This window comes from Ambystoma mexicanum, chromosome 2p (genome assembly GCF_040938575.1).
Source record: "Ambystoma mexicanum isolate Mex_15411 chromosome 2p, UKY_AmexF1_1, whole genome shotgun sequence".
In the NCBI taxonomy this organism is placed as follows: domain Eukaryota; kingdom Metazoa; phylum Chordata; class Amphibia; order Caudata; family Ambystomatidae; genus Ambystoma; species Ambystoma mexicanum.
In genome coordinates this window covers 149179085-149196531 of record NC_090923.1, presented here as the reverse complement: position 1 = coordinate 149196531, position 17447 = coordinate 149179085, and positions in this window count along the sequence as shown.

Genomic DNA, 17447 nt, shown 5'->3' with positions numbered 1-17447 from the left:
GCGGGCTACGTGTATTCCAGGGGTTCGCGTGAACTTTTTCACGCGATCCGGCCTGGGGGAGCGGGCTACGTGTATTCCAGGGGTTCGCGTGAACTTTTTCATGCGATCGGGCCTGGGGGAGCGGGCTACGTGTATTGCGGGGGTGCGCGGGAAGCAACACACGCGATCGAGCGGGGTACATGTATTTCGGGGGTGCGCGGGAAGTTACACACGCGATTGAACGGGGTACGTGTATATCGGGGGTGCGCGGGAAGTTAAATACACGATTGAGCGGGGTACGTGTATTTCGGAGGTGCGCGGGAAGTCACACACGCGATTGAGCGAGGTACGTGTATTTCGGGGGTGCGTGGGAAGTTACACACGCCATTGAGCGAGGTACGTGTATTTCGGGTGTGCGCGGGAAGTTACACACGCGATTGAGCGGGGTACGTGTATTTCGGGGGTGCGCGGGTAGTTACACACGCGATTGAGCGGGGTACGTGTATTTCGGGGGTGCGCGGGAAGTTACACACGCGATTGAGCGGGGTACGTGTATTTCTGGGGTGCGCGGGAAGTCACACACGCGATCTCATCAGGGTACGTGTATTTCAGGGTGCGGGGGAAGTATCCCACGCAACATCAGCAGGGTACGTGTATTCCAGGGGTGCGGCGGGAAGTTCGACACGCAATTCCATCAGGGTACGTGTATTACAGGGGTGCGCGGGAAGTTCCACACACAATATCATCAGGGTACATGTATTACAGGGGTGCGCGGGGAGCAGCACACGTGAATTGCAAGTGTGGGTCCTCCCAGGTGTTCCCTCTACACCCTCCACGGCCCCTGCAGGTGGCTCACACCACAGGGGCCTACCCAGCACATGTCATGCAGGCACCCCATCCACCATGGCCATGCCCACCAGCCAACCCACATGTCAACTTGCACTACTGCCCACCAAAGCATGTCCCCCTGCACCCCCAGCCACCAGGGGCACCCTCCACCAGGCCCACACCCATGTCTCCCACCACCCCCACCCCCCAGCAGTGCAGGGGCAGCCTCCACCAGGCCCCCACCCATGTCTCCCACCACCCCCACCCCCGAGCAGTGCAGGCGCAGCCTCCACCAGGCCCCCACCCATGTCTCCCACCACCCCCACCCCCCAGCAGTGCAGGGGCAGCCTCCACCAGGCCCCCACCCATGTCTCCGACCACCCCCACCCCCCAGCAGTGCAGGGGCAGCCTCCACCAGGCCCCCACCCATGTCTCACACCACCCCCACCCCCCAGCAGTGCAGGGGCAGCCTCCACCAGGCCCCCACCCATGTCTCACACCACCCCCACCCCCCAGCAGTGCAGGGGCAGCCTCCACCAGGCCCCCACCCATGTCTCACACCACCCCCACCCCCCAGCAGTGCAGGGGCAGCCTCCACCAGGCCCCCACCCATGTCTCCCACCACCCCCACCCCCGCAGTCACCAGGGGCAGCCTCCACCAGGCCCCCACCCATGTCTCCCACCACCCCCACCCCCCAGTCACCAGGGACACCTGCCAGCAGGCCCCCACCCATGTGCAACTCATGTTCCCCAGCCAACATGTCATCACAATCTAGATCCCTGGTCCCTATGGTCAGCCTCCTAATGCAAAACACCCACCCGAGTATTGCATCCACCCACTCATAATTTGCAATTACATCACAGAACACCAATTGCAAGTTCCGAAACAAACACATTTCCCTCACATACACCCAATGGGTGTCAGTGAATCTCAAAAGACATAACATGAAATGCATGAAACCAATGAGATACCACACATTGAAGTTCACCAAAAATAATATGTATTAAAGGAAACATCAATAGCATAAAAAATGAAGAAACAGAAACGTGAATGTACAAAAATGAAAAGAAGCATGTCCGTCAAAAAAAGCAAAACCAAAAATAAAAATCCAAAGTAATGTCCAAAGTCAATGTCCACAAAACAAAATCCAATGGGAAATAAAAAAGAAAGCCATTGCTCCATGGTTAAAAATAGAAAAAAAAATACAATCCAACTGTCAACTATGTACATGGGAACAATCCAGGGTCCATTATCCCAACAAAATAAAGGAAACCTATCTAACTACACTAACTAATAAAATAAACTATATACAAAAACGTGGCGCATTGTCCAATCGCAACCAAATAAAAAAAAAAACAAAGGAAACCTAACACTAACTATATAACTATATACAAAGGCGGCGGGCAAGTCCAGCGGCTCACTCCGTGGTGTTCTGGGCCAAGGCATCATCGAACTCCTGCTCGATGTCCCGGAGGCGGTCCTGTTCCATGGCCCCGAGGGTCCGCAGGGACGACGCCGTCTCCTCCTCCAACCCCCTGCGGATTGCCTCGAGGCACTCGGCCCGCCTCAGGGCCCTCCGCATGGAATTCTCCGCCCTGACCATTGTGAGCCGCGCCTCTTCTGCCCGGCGCCGCTCCGCACCTATCTGCTGGCCCAACCGCTGCCACACAGAAGACACACCCCTTCCTGGGTCCACCTGCCCTCCGGCCGATGCCTGCCCCTCCGATGTTGAAGGCCCCGAGCCTTCATGGCTCCCACCATGATTGCTGCTGCTGCTGTGCCTCTGCCCGTGCACTGCTTTCTGCTGCCTGCACATCCTCCGCCGGCTGGGGTGCAGTTGTTGATGTGGCCAACCCTGCTGGACGTCCGACTCCCGACTGTGGCAGGGATGCCTCCTCCACCAGCCTGGCCGCACCGTCAGAGGCAGCTCCACAGGGCACCCAGGTGACTGATGGGTGGGAAGATGGCACAGAGGACGACTGGCGCGTAGGGGGTCCAGTTGAGGAGGGGGTCGGAGCAAGCCCCATCAGACGGAGGAATCCGGCCTGGGTGACCTGTCCCAGCAGGCTGACGTGGTCAACGAGCCATTCGAGATGACGTGCAGTCTCTCCATGAAAAGATTGCAGGTCACCTCGCATGGCCCGTTGACGCAACGCCACACCAGGCAGGACAGGCTCAACCCGGACCTGGATAGCCACGTCCGCAGGCATAGGAAGGCCAGTTGACGTGAGCTCATCCCCTGCCTGAAAACGGGTCTGGACGTAGGCATCCCTGCTGGTGCAAGATGATGCAGGGACAGGATCGGGGACAGGATTGCACACAGGCACCTCCGCGGTGGCCTGTGCTGCCTCCTGTCCCTGGTCCTGCACTGCACCACGAGCACCAGTGGGATCCCCACCTCCAGACCCCGTCTCTGGTGCTTGCACGGCCTCCTCCTCCACCAAACCCCCCACCAACCTGGATGACTCCGTGCCATCTTCCCCTGTTGGGCCCTGTGGGGTCCCAGCTGCCCCTTCTGCTGCCGAGGAGTCCAACTCCAACCTCCGCCTCTTGGACCTCCCCCCGGCAGGTGCGGCCTGGGACGCGGCACCGGACTCCTCACTCCCCGACGAGATGACAACCTGGGAGGGGAGCCGGGCCTTGCGTCTCCGGCTGGCGGTGGGATCCCCGCCGCTGTGCTCCACAGCACCTTCTCCGCCCTCTTCATCAGTTGACGCTGCAGACAGGGAGAAACAAAACACAGGCATCAGGGCACTGTACAATGGACACATACACAGATGACAGTTGTACATGAGTGGCATTGGCAAACCTCAGACATGTCATCACAATCCCCAACACACATGTCATTACAACTCGCACACATTAGCCATACCACAGCCATATCGCAACTGCCACCACCATCCATACACATACAACAGCATGAGCAGCCAAAGGTGAGCCAGACATCACATGCAACACAGGAAGTGCACCACACATGTACACACACCACCACACGTGCATGCATGTGTACACCTCTGCCAAGTGTCGCACTGTTCAGACGGGCATCCATGTCACATCTTCCAATCAGGCTTCCACATACCGCTGTCACATGCATCCATGTTGCATCACTGTTGCACCCTTGTCAAATACACACACATGCACATGTACACAGTGCTGATACATGCAGCCAAAAACAACACACATACGTGACATCACGGACATGTCTACTTACATACACATTCATCCAAACATGTGTGCCCACACAACTGCATTTGGCATGCAAGCCTACACACACAAGCACCATCCATGTCTCACACGTTACAGCCCTCGCATGTGTCAGCCCCACGGCCCTGTACACCCCCACCCATACTCGACCCCATACAAACAGATGTGCAACCTGCACACTACTGAATAATCACCACACGCACTGCTCACAATCAGGATGCATGTACACTCACCGCTCGACTCCAGACGGGTCTGCTTCTCAAGGACCTGGACGTGGAGCGCTGGGGATATGCGTTCCAGGACCCTCATCTGTTCTTCTGACAAGTGGCCCTGGCGCCCCTTGGCATCCGCTGCCTTCAAGAGGCGCCGGGCCTTGTTCAGGGTCCTGGACCTGAAGTCCTCCCAGCGCTTCCTGACATGTTGTAAGTCGCGGACTGCCGCCCCCTCTGCGTTGATGGCAGTCACGATGTCAGTCCAGATCCGAGTCCGTCCTTCCTTGTTGGCGCGGGAACTTCCGAAGAGGGCATCATACTGCCCCAGGACTTGCTCCACCAGGACACCAACTTCGGTGGCACTGAAGCTGGTGCCCCTCTGCCTCTCTGGCCGGGGGTTGTCAGTGGTCACAGATGGTGTTTGCCCCGACATGACAACCCCAGAGGCAGGAGTGGGTGGGCAACTGGGTCCTGGGGCTGGGCTGTGGAGCGATGGAATCCCAGTCGGGAGTCTTCGGTTCCAGCAGGGGTGGTCACAGCAACAGCACCCCTGGCTGATGTGCAGGCAGCAAATGGCAGTGCACGTGGGCAGCAGGCAGTCAGGCAGCAGCAGATGGCAGGTGGGAGCATGCTCGGGGCTCTGGGGGCAGTAGTTCGGCCTTCTGGGCAGGAGCGTGGTCTTCCGTGTGCTTACGCGTGGCCAGCTTGATACGGAGTGATTTGGCACGTGAAAAATCTGCACGTCAGCGTGTAATTCGAGGAAAGGCCCTTAGCGCGTAAGCGCGTCTGCACGCATACGCATTTTCATTGGACAGAAGGCCCCTCAAGCGCAAGCGCCCCTGTGACGTGACGCGTACAGACGTGCATGGGCATTTCAGCGTGCGTGAAAAACTGCATGTCCGCGTGTAATACGAGGAAAGGGCCCATGCGCGTAAGCGCGCATGGAAAACTGCACGTCCGCGTGTAATACGAGGAAAGGCCCTTAGCGCGTATGCACGGCAGCACGCATATGCAATTTCATTGGACCAAAGGCCCTTAGCACGTGAGCGCGTCTGTGACGTGTCGCGCGCAGGTGTTTCCCTCATTGCACGTGATGACAGAACACACGTGGATTTCCACCTATCGCGTGTGAAAGTTCCCGGCACCCCGGAACACACGTACCCAGGCTAATCGCGTGTGGAACTTCCCGCGCACCCTGAAATACACGTACCCTGCTGATATCGCGTGTGGAACTTCACGCGCACCCCTGAAAAACACGTACCCTGCGGAAGTCACGTGTGTAACTTCCCCTGCACCCTGAAATACAAGTACCCTGCTGATATCGCGTGTGGAACTTCACGCGCACCCCGAAATACACGTACCGTGATGGAATCGCGTGTGTAACTTCCCCTGCACCCTGAAATACACGTACCCTGATGGAATCGTGTGTGGAACTTCCCGCGCACCCCTGAGATACGCGTACCCTGCTCGCATGGCCCCAATCGCGTGTGGAAATTCCCGCGCACCCCTGAAATACACATACCCTGCTGAAATCGCGTGTGTAACTTCCCCTGCACCCTGAAATACACGTACCCTGCTGATATCGCGTGTGGAACTTCACGCGCACCCCTGAAATACACGTACCCTGCGAAAATCACGTGTGTAACTTCCCCTGCACCCTGAAATACACGTACCCTGCTGAAATCGCGTGTGTAACTTCCCCTGCACCCTGAAATACACGTACCCTGATGGAATCGCGTGTGGAACTTCCCGCGCACCCCTGGAATACACGTACCCTGCTGATTTCGCGTGTGAAACTTCCCCCGCACCCCGAAATACACGTACCCTGATGGAATCGCGTGTGGAACTTCCCGCGCACCCCTGAGATACGCGTACCCTGCTCGCACGGGCCCAATCGCGTGTGGAAATTCCCGTGCACCCCTGAAATACACGTACCCTGCTGGAATCGCGTGTGTAACTTCCCCTGCACCCTGAAATACACGTACCCTGCTGATATCGCGTGTGGAACTTCACGCGCACCCCTGAAATACACGTATCCTGTGGAAATCGCGTGTGTAACTTCCCCTGCACCCTGAAATACACGTACCATGCGGAAATCGCGTGTGTAACTTCTCCTGCACCCTGAAATACACGTACCCTGCGGAAATCGCGTGTGTAACTTCCCCTGCACCCTGAAATACACGTACCCTGCTGATATTGCGTGTGGAACTTCACGCGCACCCCGAAATACACGTACCCTGATGGAATCGCGTGTGGAACTTCCCACGCACCCCTGAGATACGTGTACCCTGCTCGCACGGGCCCAATCGCGTGTGGAAATTCCCGCGCACCCCTGAAATACACGTACCATGATGAAATCGCGTGTGGAACTTCCCGCGCACCCCTGAAATACGCGTACCCTGCTCGCACGGGGCCAATCGCGTGAGGTACTTCCCGCGCACCCCAGTGATACACGTAGCCCGCTTGCTGTGCTGGTACAGGGTTAGCGCAGCCCTTTGCGCTGGATTGGGTATATTGATGGCTTTTCCCTGCGCGAGAGGCGTTCTTGGGGGCGTAACTGGCGCTGCTGCAGGGTCGCTGCGCCACTGTGCGCCACGGCTGGTTTTGGTGGCTGGAATCCATGAATACGCTGTGCGCGGAAATGGATTTTAGCGCACGCGGCTGGCGCAGGGATTCGCACGCGCACACTGTGCGCCAGCCGCGTGCGCCACTTGTGCGCTGAATTCTATGAATTACCCCCTTAGAGGCCCTGGTATAGTCAGCACGTTGAGCCAGCTGATTGGTTTGAGAGTCTCATGACTTAGGAAAGGAATTCTTGGCTACTGGGCGTCAGTTTCGGTAAATCTGGTCCATGTCAAGCACACACCCTACAGGATAAGTGCCAAGGACGAGTATGCGCCTCCTTTTTGCATAGACTTGCATAATAGCCTAGCACTTAAGGAGCTAAATGTGAGGGAGTACATGAATACGTTTGTAAGTGAGTGAATGCCTGAGCGGAGAAGAGAGTGAGGAATTGAGCCCTAGTAAGATTGTTGTTTTTGTTCTCCCTTGTTACCCTCCCTAGCCTTGTCCCTCTCTGAAACACTTGTGTATGAGCGCGATACAAATAAAATATCACTATCAATATCATTATCAATGGTTTATAGTGATGAATTCGAATGACATTATGTTGAAAGTCATAATGTCTATAAAAAAATGTCGAAAACAAAAATGTCGAATTTCTTTTTTGGTTGCTTTTGTTTGAAATGGGGGGGTTCCCTCATCCCCCTTTTTTTGTTTTTTTTTTGTTTTACCCCTTTTTTTACCTCCGGAACCCAAAAAAAACATGTAATTAAAAAAATAAAACATTCGATTTTTTTCTCTCGAAATTTCTTTTTTCAACATTATGGGCCTCATTAGGACCCAGGCGGTAAGGGGTTTACGGCGGCGTAAACAGCGCTGACCCTTACCGCCTGATTCCGAGGTCCCTTAGCGCCATGGAGGATTTATCACCTGCTTTTAGCAGGTGTTAAAATCCATGGCGCTAAGGGACCTTGTTGTTAATTACGCCACCGTAATTTACGGTGGCGTAATTAACGCCTTCCCCACTCCCATTATGCCCTATGGGGCAAAAATGGGAATGGGGAAGGGTAAATGGGTTAATGGGGACTTACCGCCCCGCCAACCTCGGAATGGGGCGGTAAGTCCGCCAACCACCACGGCGTAAACATAGTTTACGCCGTGGTGGTAAAGGTACGACCCAGGCGGTAACTTACCGCCTGGGTCGTAATGAGGCCCTATGTCTTTCGACATAATGTTTTCGACTTATTCACTGCACACCATTATCAATTGAGGTTCCATGTGTTAATATCCCCAACAAAATATCGCCATACAAGAATGGCGCCGTTTTTTTGCAGTGATATTAACCTATGGAACTTGTGGGGGTGCCCCCATATTTTTTTTTAAATGAGCGGGGGACACCCCCCCAACCTCTGCTCCCATTTAAAACTAATATTAACGCCATCAATAATATCGGCAATGTCGATTTCCAACGACTATATATATATATATATTTTTTAATTTTATTTATTTAACGTGATCATATGGTTATGCATTTGACAACCTTTAATCACAAATTTTCACTTTGAACAGTTAAGACAAAATTAAGAATGAGTACGTCATAAAGTAAAATAGTTTCAACTAATTTGTCACAAGAGGTGTTTCTTGATGATAATTAACAGTTTAACGAGAGCCAGAGCTATAGATGTCTTCTCATTGGACAGTAGCATTTTCCACCACATGTCCTTTGATCTGTGGCCGCATTTCTTGATTACTTCATACATTATTACTGATCTCTGGCTCTCAAAGGCTGAACAATCCATTATTAAATGTCTTGTGTCTTCAATAGAATTTTCTTCATTGCATCGACAACATGTCTGTGGGCCTGCTTTTAAAGTTTTGCACCAGGTGGTTTCTTTGGTTTGGATCAGGTTCAATCTAAATCGTAGAAACTGGTCTCAATAGAACCAATTTGGGACTATTTTCAAATAATTAAGGATGGAATATGGTCTTTGACTAAGTTCCCATGATTTACCAAATCCGTTATATTTGCGTTTTTCATCTTCGGTGTTGAACCAGTCCACCAAATAAAGTTTCCTTTTGATTTTATCGGGATCATTAAAGTGTCACTGGTTTCATGTTGGCGATGTAAAATGGTCAGACACTTATCTTCCCATTTGGTCAATGTTATCTCTGACTGTTTAGATAGAACCTCTTTCAGGCATGCAAAGCCTTCTTTTGGTTGATCATCTCTGCATTTCCTGTAAAAGGCAAGTATTTTCCATTCGGTAATTGCTACCAAAGACGTCAGACTGAATTCCATCCTCATTGATTGGATGGGGGTTCCTTTTGGTAGTCTCAATGTTGTTTTCCAGAAGCGTCCTTCCAGTAATGACCTGTTCTTTGAATTAAAGTTGAATGAGGTCTTTGCTCCATATGGGGACTACTTTAGCTTTATAGAATTTGATTAGTGGAATGAGACTGAAATTACAATATTCAATATTTTTTCGTCATGATTCTGGCTATGTTTACAAGATTTGTTGTTTTCTTGATCAAAGCCTGTAGTCTCGGTGCATCTACCTTGCTTGAATACAGGCAGACTCATAAGTAAACAAATGATTGTACCACTGGGATGTTTGTCCCTTATAACGACCAGCTTAAGCTTTTAGCTTTTATTTGATTTTTCTGCACACCTAGATGTAAAATGGCCGATTCTATTTGGATTAATAGTGAGGCCTTTTGTTTTCAGATAGTTATGTTGAGCATTCAATTGTCTCTGGAGGCCTACTGGAGTCTGGTCTATAAGGACCACATCATCGGCATACATGAGCCTGCTCACTTGCATGTTTGCTATTGATGGCGGAAAGTGTCTAATGTCCTGAAAAGCATTGCCAGTACCTGAGGTGAAAAGGTTAAATAATTCTGATGCCATAGGGCATCCCTGCTTCAGTCCTCTATTTGTTTGAATGGATTTTGTCAGCAGGCCTGTTTTATTGATCCATACTTGAAGAGTGGTGTTTTGATGGAAAGCTTGAAGAGGAGCTAGTATGGAAGAAGGACATTTCCACTGTGATAGTTTTGCCCACAGTCGTGGTCGAGATACACTGTCGAACGATTGCGTAAGATCGATCGATAAACGCAATGTAGATCTTGTAATCCTTGATTCGTTCAGTTCTGCTCTTAAGTAAATTTAAGATGAATATATTGAGAGCAGTCCGATCCCACAAACAAATCCTGCTTGCCACAAGTCCACGTGGTTGGAAGTTTTGGCCCAATGTTGTAGTGCTTTAAGAATAAGAGTGCCAAAGATCTTGCCAGGGGCATCAAGTAGCGCTATGGGGCGATAGTTTACCGGACTTCGCCCACTGACCAACATCTGCTTTTAGCATTATATTGCTAAGGCCATCTGGGCTACAGGCTACAGGCTCGTGAAGTCGAAAGTTGGTTGATGATTTCTACAATACTTTCACTTGAAGTGTCTATTAGATGCCATTCCATTGCAAGGTTCGACACACGGACTAGCTGCTCAGATGTGTCTAAAAAGGAGAAGTTTTTGAAGGATTTGTATATTCAAGTGTTACAGATGGTTCCTTTACTTGCGATAGGTTTATCAACGTTGTTAGCTCAGTAGTCATCTTTGGTATGTTTGACTGAGGTATTCTCAACCGAGTTTTGCCCATTGTTACCTCTAGAGGGATTACATCCATGTAATTGTTTCTATGGGTTAGTGGTAATAAAGTCGCAAAGAGCATGTTGTGATAGCTATTGTGCATTTCAACCACTCTCATCTTATTGTCATTGTCTCTGAAATAAATATATAATCTAGATTTTCATCTTTGATGGAGTTTTTCCTTGTAATGTGGGCCGGTGAATCTTCTAAAGTAGACCCATTTAGGATTAATAGGTTTTTCTCTTCCATAGCCATGTTCCACTTAAGACGTCTTTGTTCCTCTGCAGTCGCTATAATGGTGTTATAGATGATAAATTTGTCATTGATGGTTAAACACTTGCAGTTTAGATCTCCTCAGACAATGAATATTGTATTTGGCCAACTTTCACTGCAATGGTTGATCCATCTTTCAATTTAACCTGGAAATCCCAAACTGGTGGCTGTATTCGGATTCCAATATAGGTTGAATACAGCAATTGTAAAGTTTACCTTGGTTTGGGTATTTTCCAATTTACCCACAAGTATCTGAATTAGGGAGGTCGGATTGAGTTCAGCAATGATGTTGAATTGTAATCTATTTTTAATGAGAATCAAGAGACCTGACATTGGGTGACCTTTGAGACCTTTAGTGGTGGGATTTAGATGGATTGAATAACCTTCCACAATTGGGAGTTCACGTGGCCAAGTCTCTTGTAAGCAAAAAATATCATGTTATCCAATCTGGTCATTTTGCTGAGTAAAAAGATGAGTAAAATCCCTAGTTTTCCACGATGCAATTGTTAGGGGTTTGACCTGTCCTATGGCATTTGAATTTTGCCCGCCACTAGGCCCGGCAACCATTTCCAATTGTCTTCAGAGCCTTTTGCTTATATTCTTTGATCATTTCTTCTAGGCGATATACCTTGTCGGTCTGAGGTTCTGTATGTGGGTGACCTCTGTCTATCTCTTTGTTCTTTTCTTCTAGGTGATCGCTCTTGCCGATCTGATGCTCTGTATAAGGGTGACCTTGGTCTATTTCTTTGAGGAGATTGTCTATAATGATCAAGTTCCCTTCTATCCGGTGATCCTTTCCTCATGGCGTGTAGATAATGATGATCATGGCTTTCTCTTCTATGAGGCGGATTTTCATAATTATTTGAATACAATGGTGTTCTTTCTGTCATGTTTTTCCTGGCAGACTGCATTTTGGTATTAAGTGCAGTCTTGTTCAGTAATTTCATTGATCGAAATGCAGTTGGTTGGTCTATGACATCAAAACCCAATCGTCTTAACTGTGACACTTCTTGTTTTAATAGCTGTGCTTTTAGTGGGGTCGTAGGATGAATCAATATTCTATCCAATCTTTCTTTGTCTACAAACTCCACTCTGGTTATATCACTTGAAACTAGCGATCTTATTGAGGGAACATGGTGTAGTAGCCTGATGTCTTTTGCACGATTTAAGATGAGCCCATCTTCTTCTGGACAAAGTCTTTCAATCAATAAGCCATCTTAGTAAAGCTCAGGCCGAGTGTGTTGTTTTTTTGCCAGTTCTTGGTGGTTAACTTGGTGTGGCTTTGACAATTTTAATGGTGATATGTAGTATGAGTCCACAGAAAGAGTAATGGGAGCTATATGACCAACTGTTGCAACAGCCTGAGAGACTGGAATTGCCTCACTCTTTGGTGGCATCATGGAGACTGGTGCATTGATGACGGATTCTTTCAATTTTTCATTGTTAGATTTAGCATTTATGTTCCTTGTATCACCTGAGGTGTGTTGATTAGTTGATTGTGAAATTTGATTTACTGGAGAGGCAGATGTTGATCCAGCTTTGCTCATCTTCGAGCATTCTTTACATGTGCATTGTTCTTCAACACATAGTTTGAGTGGACCCATTGGAACACGTTTCCATGCCACTTTTTTTTTAGAAATTGAACTATTTACATTATCATCAAAATCTGAATTGGCCGTGGATATGGCATCTATATCTGCTTCGTAGTCTTCATTCTCACTGTCTTCGGTGATGGAGTATGTGGATAGCTCTATTAATTGAGATGCAATGTTATCTCTCTTTTGGTTATCTGCTGTTGGAATTTGACAGGCCATGACTGAAGACTTTGTAGTAGCAGATGTTATTTGGTGAGTTTTCTGAGGACTCTTTTTTGTAATCCGTGAGTCAATTTGACTCATCTCTGCATTAGATCTCAAGAGATCTTTTTTGTCATTTTCAAATCATTGTTTGAATTGAGGAACATGGTGTTATTACACTTTGTGGATTTGTGATTTACCGGACATTGAGCTTGCATGTCACTGGTCTTAGAAGGAGCTAACCCCGATTTGTTCTTTGCTGCTTTCTTGAATTTTGTTAATGTTTTTCCAGTGTCTGGTTTGGACGCTGTCGCTCCCTTCACAAATATCAGACATATTTGTGGTTTTGCCACCTCGTCTTTTGGTTCAAGTAGGATCACATCATCTTTTGATGTTGATGCCGGTGGGTTATCCTTAGAATCTATAGTTACTATAGCAATCGCTTTTGGTTCATTGTTTGAAATGGTGGATATATCCAGAACAGGCAGTAGAGGCACAGGACCATTTATTTGGTGCTCAGTTGGTTTTTGAGTCTCTTCAAGATGTAACGATCTTTGGTCATCTGGATCAAAAGGATTTTTCATTGATGTTAAGTATTTTTCAGTTAACACTCCTAAATCAATTGATCCCAGTCGCCGTGATAAACATCGATTTTCTCTATCTTTGATGATTGGGTCTAGTATTGAATGTAGCAAGGTGGTTACCTTTGCTTGACTTGTGTCCAACTCGTTCTGTATCGCAGACACCGAGGCTTCTACAAAAATGACCTTAGAGGTCAACATTGCCAGGACTGTTGTCTGATCTTTTAGTTGTTCAGCCATTTGTTCATGTAATTTCATAAATGGAGCCATGAGTGTGGTCAGTGTGGAAAAAACTAAGAAGTTCTGGTCAAGGTTAGGTTGAATCAAAGTGTCATCCTTTTGTTTGTCAGGGGTCTGAGTTGAGACATCTTCAGATCTTTCTTGGTATATTTGTTGAGGCTTTGATTGAACGGCACCTAAATTGACGGCATGTTCTGTTTGTGTTTCTGAGGTTCTATTATCTCGCAGTTTCAAGGTGTTCGATCCTGTTGTTTCTAATGAGGTGGCAGATTCTAAAAGTAACTGGTCAGGAATCTCAATGTCGAAGTTGCCTCGACTGATGGCAGTGCAACCTCACAAAGACTGAGCACAACGATTGTTATATGATTGGCGTTCATGGAAGTGGGACTTCCCCACTTCTACTCTCCCAGGTTTCCAAATGGACTTTTCTGGTAAATAGTATGGCATGGAGAGTTGTTTTCGGGGTATTATGTGCCACTGTTTTATTTTGCCACCAGCTGTAGTTTCATCCTTATCAGCGATATTAGAATCAGTTCTTAGTGTTTCAGACGGATAAACAGTGGGTCTATTGGTGCAGCCGGGTATAGCTGCAATGATTGATGTTCGTGAAGCTAATAATGGCTTTGTTGCCAAATCACCGTTCCCTGTGTGCTTTGGTGTAAGCATCGGCATTGTTATGCCGGAGGAAGAAGCTATTGCTTCATCTGGAAATTTTGCAAATTTGTCCTTTGGTGCGCCATTGCCACTTTGATCAGTGACTGGCATTGATTCATCACCTGATAGGTCCATTTGCGTGACAGATGTTCTAACTTGCAAGGGCGAGGTTTGAAGCTCAATTGTTTGTCCAATAATCGCTCTTGCAATGTTTAGACGAGGACCTGCCTTAACATCTCTTGTTTGATCAAACATTTGTGATTTCTGAATTGGCGATGCATTATAAGAGGGCACATATGGGTCTGTGTTAGGCACGACTTCTCGATGCCTGGATGGTTCTATGGAAGTGATTTCAAAAGATATGAGTGCCGGACCGTTGTCAGAATCAGGTTCCGGACCGTTGTCAGAATCAGGTTCTGGTGGCTTAGGCAATATTTGAGGTGCAGTATAAGGCGTCATTTGTGGCGACATGGTGGAGGCAGTAATTGTTATATTTACAGTGTTCAACAGACAAGGATAAGGTGGGAAAGCTCAAATTGCTGACAATCTCTTGTGCTTCACTCACCTTTGTGTTCACAGGGATGTCCAACGAGTTTAAATCCGCAGGGGGAGTTTTGGCAGTTCCTGAGTTACAGCACGCCATACCACGGCGCACCAAAATGCTCACCAACGTTCCCTCTTCCGCCCTGAAGTTTAGCTGGTAAAGCAGGTCACCTTGTTGCTGTCGAAGGCAGTGCAACCACAGGAGCACACCGGCTCACACTCTGGCCGAACACTCGACCAAACACTCCGCCATGCTCCGTTAGTGGCTAGTGTTTTGGCGAGTTTATGCTCCGCCTCCTTTTTTTGGCAGCCAGCAAAAAAAGACTCTAGCTGAGTCAAAAAGCAGTAGCAAGGTCTCCTGACATTGCCACACTCGGCCAAACACTCCGCCACGCTCCGCTAGTGGCGAGTGTTTTGGCAAGTTTAGGCTCCTCCTGCTTTTTTCAGCAGGCAGCAAAAAAAGACTCTAGGTGAGTCACAAAGCAGTAGCAAGGTCTCCTGACATTGCCACACTCGGCCAAACACTCCGCCACGCTCCGCTAGTGGCGAGTGTTTTGGCAAGTTTAGGCTCCTCCTGCTTTTTTCAGCAGGCAGCAAAAAAAGACTCTAGGTGAGTCACAAAGCAGTAGCAAGGTCTCCTGACATTGCCACACTCGGCCAAACACCCGCTATATATATGGCCATATTATTGGTGGGGATAATATTATGTGATACCGGAATTGAGAGCTGGAGTAGGTCTTACACGTACGTGTGTGTGTGGGTCCTTGAGTTGGTGAGTGGGTAACTGAGTGTGAGTGAGGCAGTGTGTGCGTGGGTGACGGTATGAGTAAATGAGATGGTGAATTGGGATCTGGGTAAGGGGGTTTGTGAATGAGTGTATGCGTGGAAGAGAATAAGTGCGTGAGTGACAAGAGCTGTGCAAATCCGGCTCATGGGGCAGGCTATCAGTGCGGTGTTAAGAGGAACGTAAAGACAGCGACATGGTGAGTTGGACTAGGGCGCTAATGTGGCTAGAACTCAGCAGAGCTTGGTCGCTGCTCTAGATTATGCTGTGAGACCTAGGTCCCTTTACCTTTAGCTAATAGGTGGCGCTGTAAACACTGGTCATAAAAACAATATGGCGTGGGAAGTGACAATATGAGAGCTAGGATGTGAGGAGAGACAGAGCCTGTGTGTGCTGTTTAGATGTTTGCCCACCCACTGACTGCCAATCCCCACTGCCTGTTCCCACAAACTGCCTGCCCCTCGGCGCCCAAAACAAGCAACTGTAGAATATCTTTGCCTTAGCTCTGTGCTGTTGCAGGGGTGCCATTTGTATTTCTAAGTAGTCTTTGGAAAGGTAATGACGTACTTGCAGCTTAAATAATCTTCTGGTGTTATGAAATGTATTAACCAAGTGTGCCTTCAGCCACATGATGTAGAAGCAATACGTATGTGCTTGCATCTGTTCCTTGCACTGAATTCCTATTAAAAACAAATATCTTCAAAGCTAGTAACTTCAGCTCATGTCTAAACATCACATAGGCATTTTCAAGCCATGTCGATAATATGCCCAGGTACTGGAAACATTTGTCAGCTGTTGCATTTTATGGCGAGATCATTTTATCACATCCGTAGAAAATCCCTTACCTACAAGGAAGCTAAAACAGTTGTCTTTGCCAATGCTTGTTCTGACTTGGTGACACCCAGAAATGTAAGCTGTTAGATGTAAAAAAAACTCTCAGCCCATAAGGGAGGAACAATAAGAGGTTCAGCTCAGGGTTTCTGGGCCTTCCCTCCAGAAGACAGTGTTCACATAATGCACCGCTTTTGTCCAGATCGCCACTGCTCTGTCCACTTGCCGGGATGTCATTTGACAGACAGCCATTGGGTGTATAGTGCAGTCACCGAGTGCAGACAGGCCTCAGAGTCTGTGATAGGCTGGAATGCCTTTGTTAAATGTTCCTTGGCTAATTTGATAAACATCTGACTTTACTTGCAAGTAAAATGGAATGCCCATTGTGAACATGTGAGTAATATGGACCTGGGTGTTCTTTATACTCTGGGAGTCCATTTTATTAATTGCTTTTTTGAACAATGCATTCAGCCAGAGAACTAGATGATACAGCGTGCAGCGTTGCAGCACATGCCAGCAAAAATACTAAAACTAAGAGCCAACAACTGCAACTATGCTGATCTGCCTGGCACCGGCTGTTTCTTTGCAACTACATAACCAATCACAGGTTACTTGTAACCAAGGTAACCATCAATCGTATGTAACTAGCGCCTAAATGCCTCTGGGTTAGGTGTGCTTTAACAAATGCCAAAGTAAATTAAAGAAATGCATCTCACATGCAGTCAAGGTTACATGTAAACTCCCTACCTGCTGGTTCCATAGCAAATATTTACTGGTCATACATTGGGGAACCTGATCGAATTTGCCAACACTTTTCAGACTGTAACATTTCCTTAACATTGTTTAAGGCAAAACGAGCGTATTTCATGTTATATTATTCATTTTCATTAGCTATCATGTAATGCAAAAATGTGTATTTGTGAGGGCTTTATTTGTGGCAAATGACCACTTTACTTGAGCACCATAACTGAGCTCATATCTCATCATGCCACTTTGACTTACCACTCTACACTAAATGCAACAAACTAGAAGCACTTGAGTGACTCAGTTGCAATCCACACGCATCCCTCTCACAGTTCTCAGTTGCACCAATATAAAAAGTCCATAAAATGGTAATGAGATCAATCTTCTGATTTAATGTGAGCCGACACGTGTTTCAAACCGTATGCTCTTCCTCAGGGCTCTTAACAAATGAAATAATCTTCACATTACTGTAGTACTGCATATTGTAGTCATGATTATTATTTCTGTTCCAGGTGCTATATCGTCTCATGCTTCATGTGTATCTTTCATACATCCTGTAAGTTTGGCAT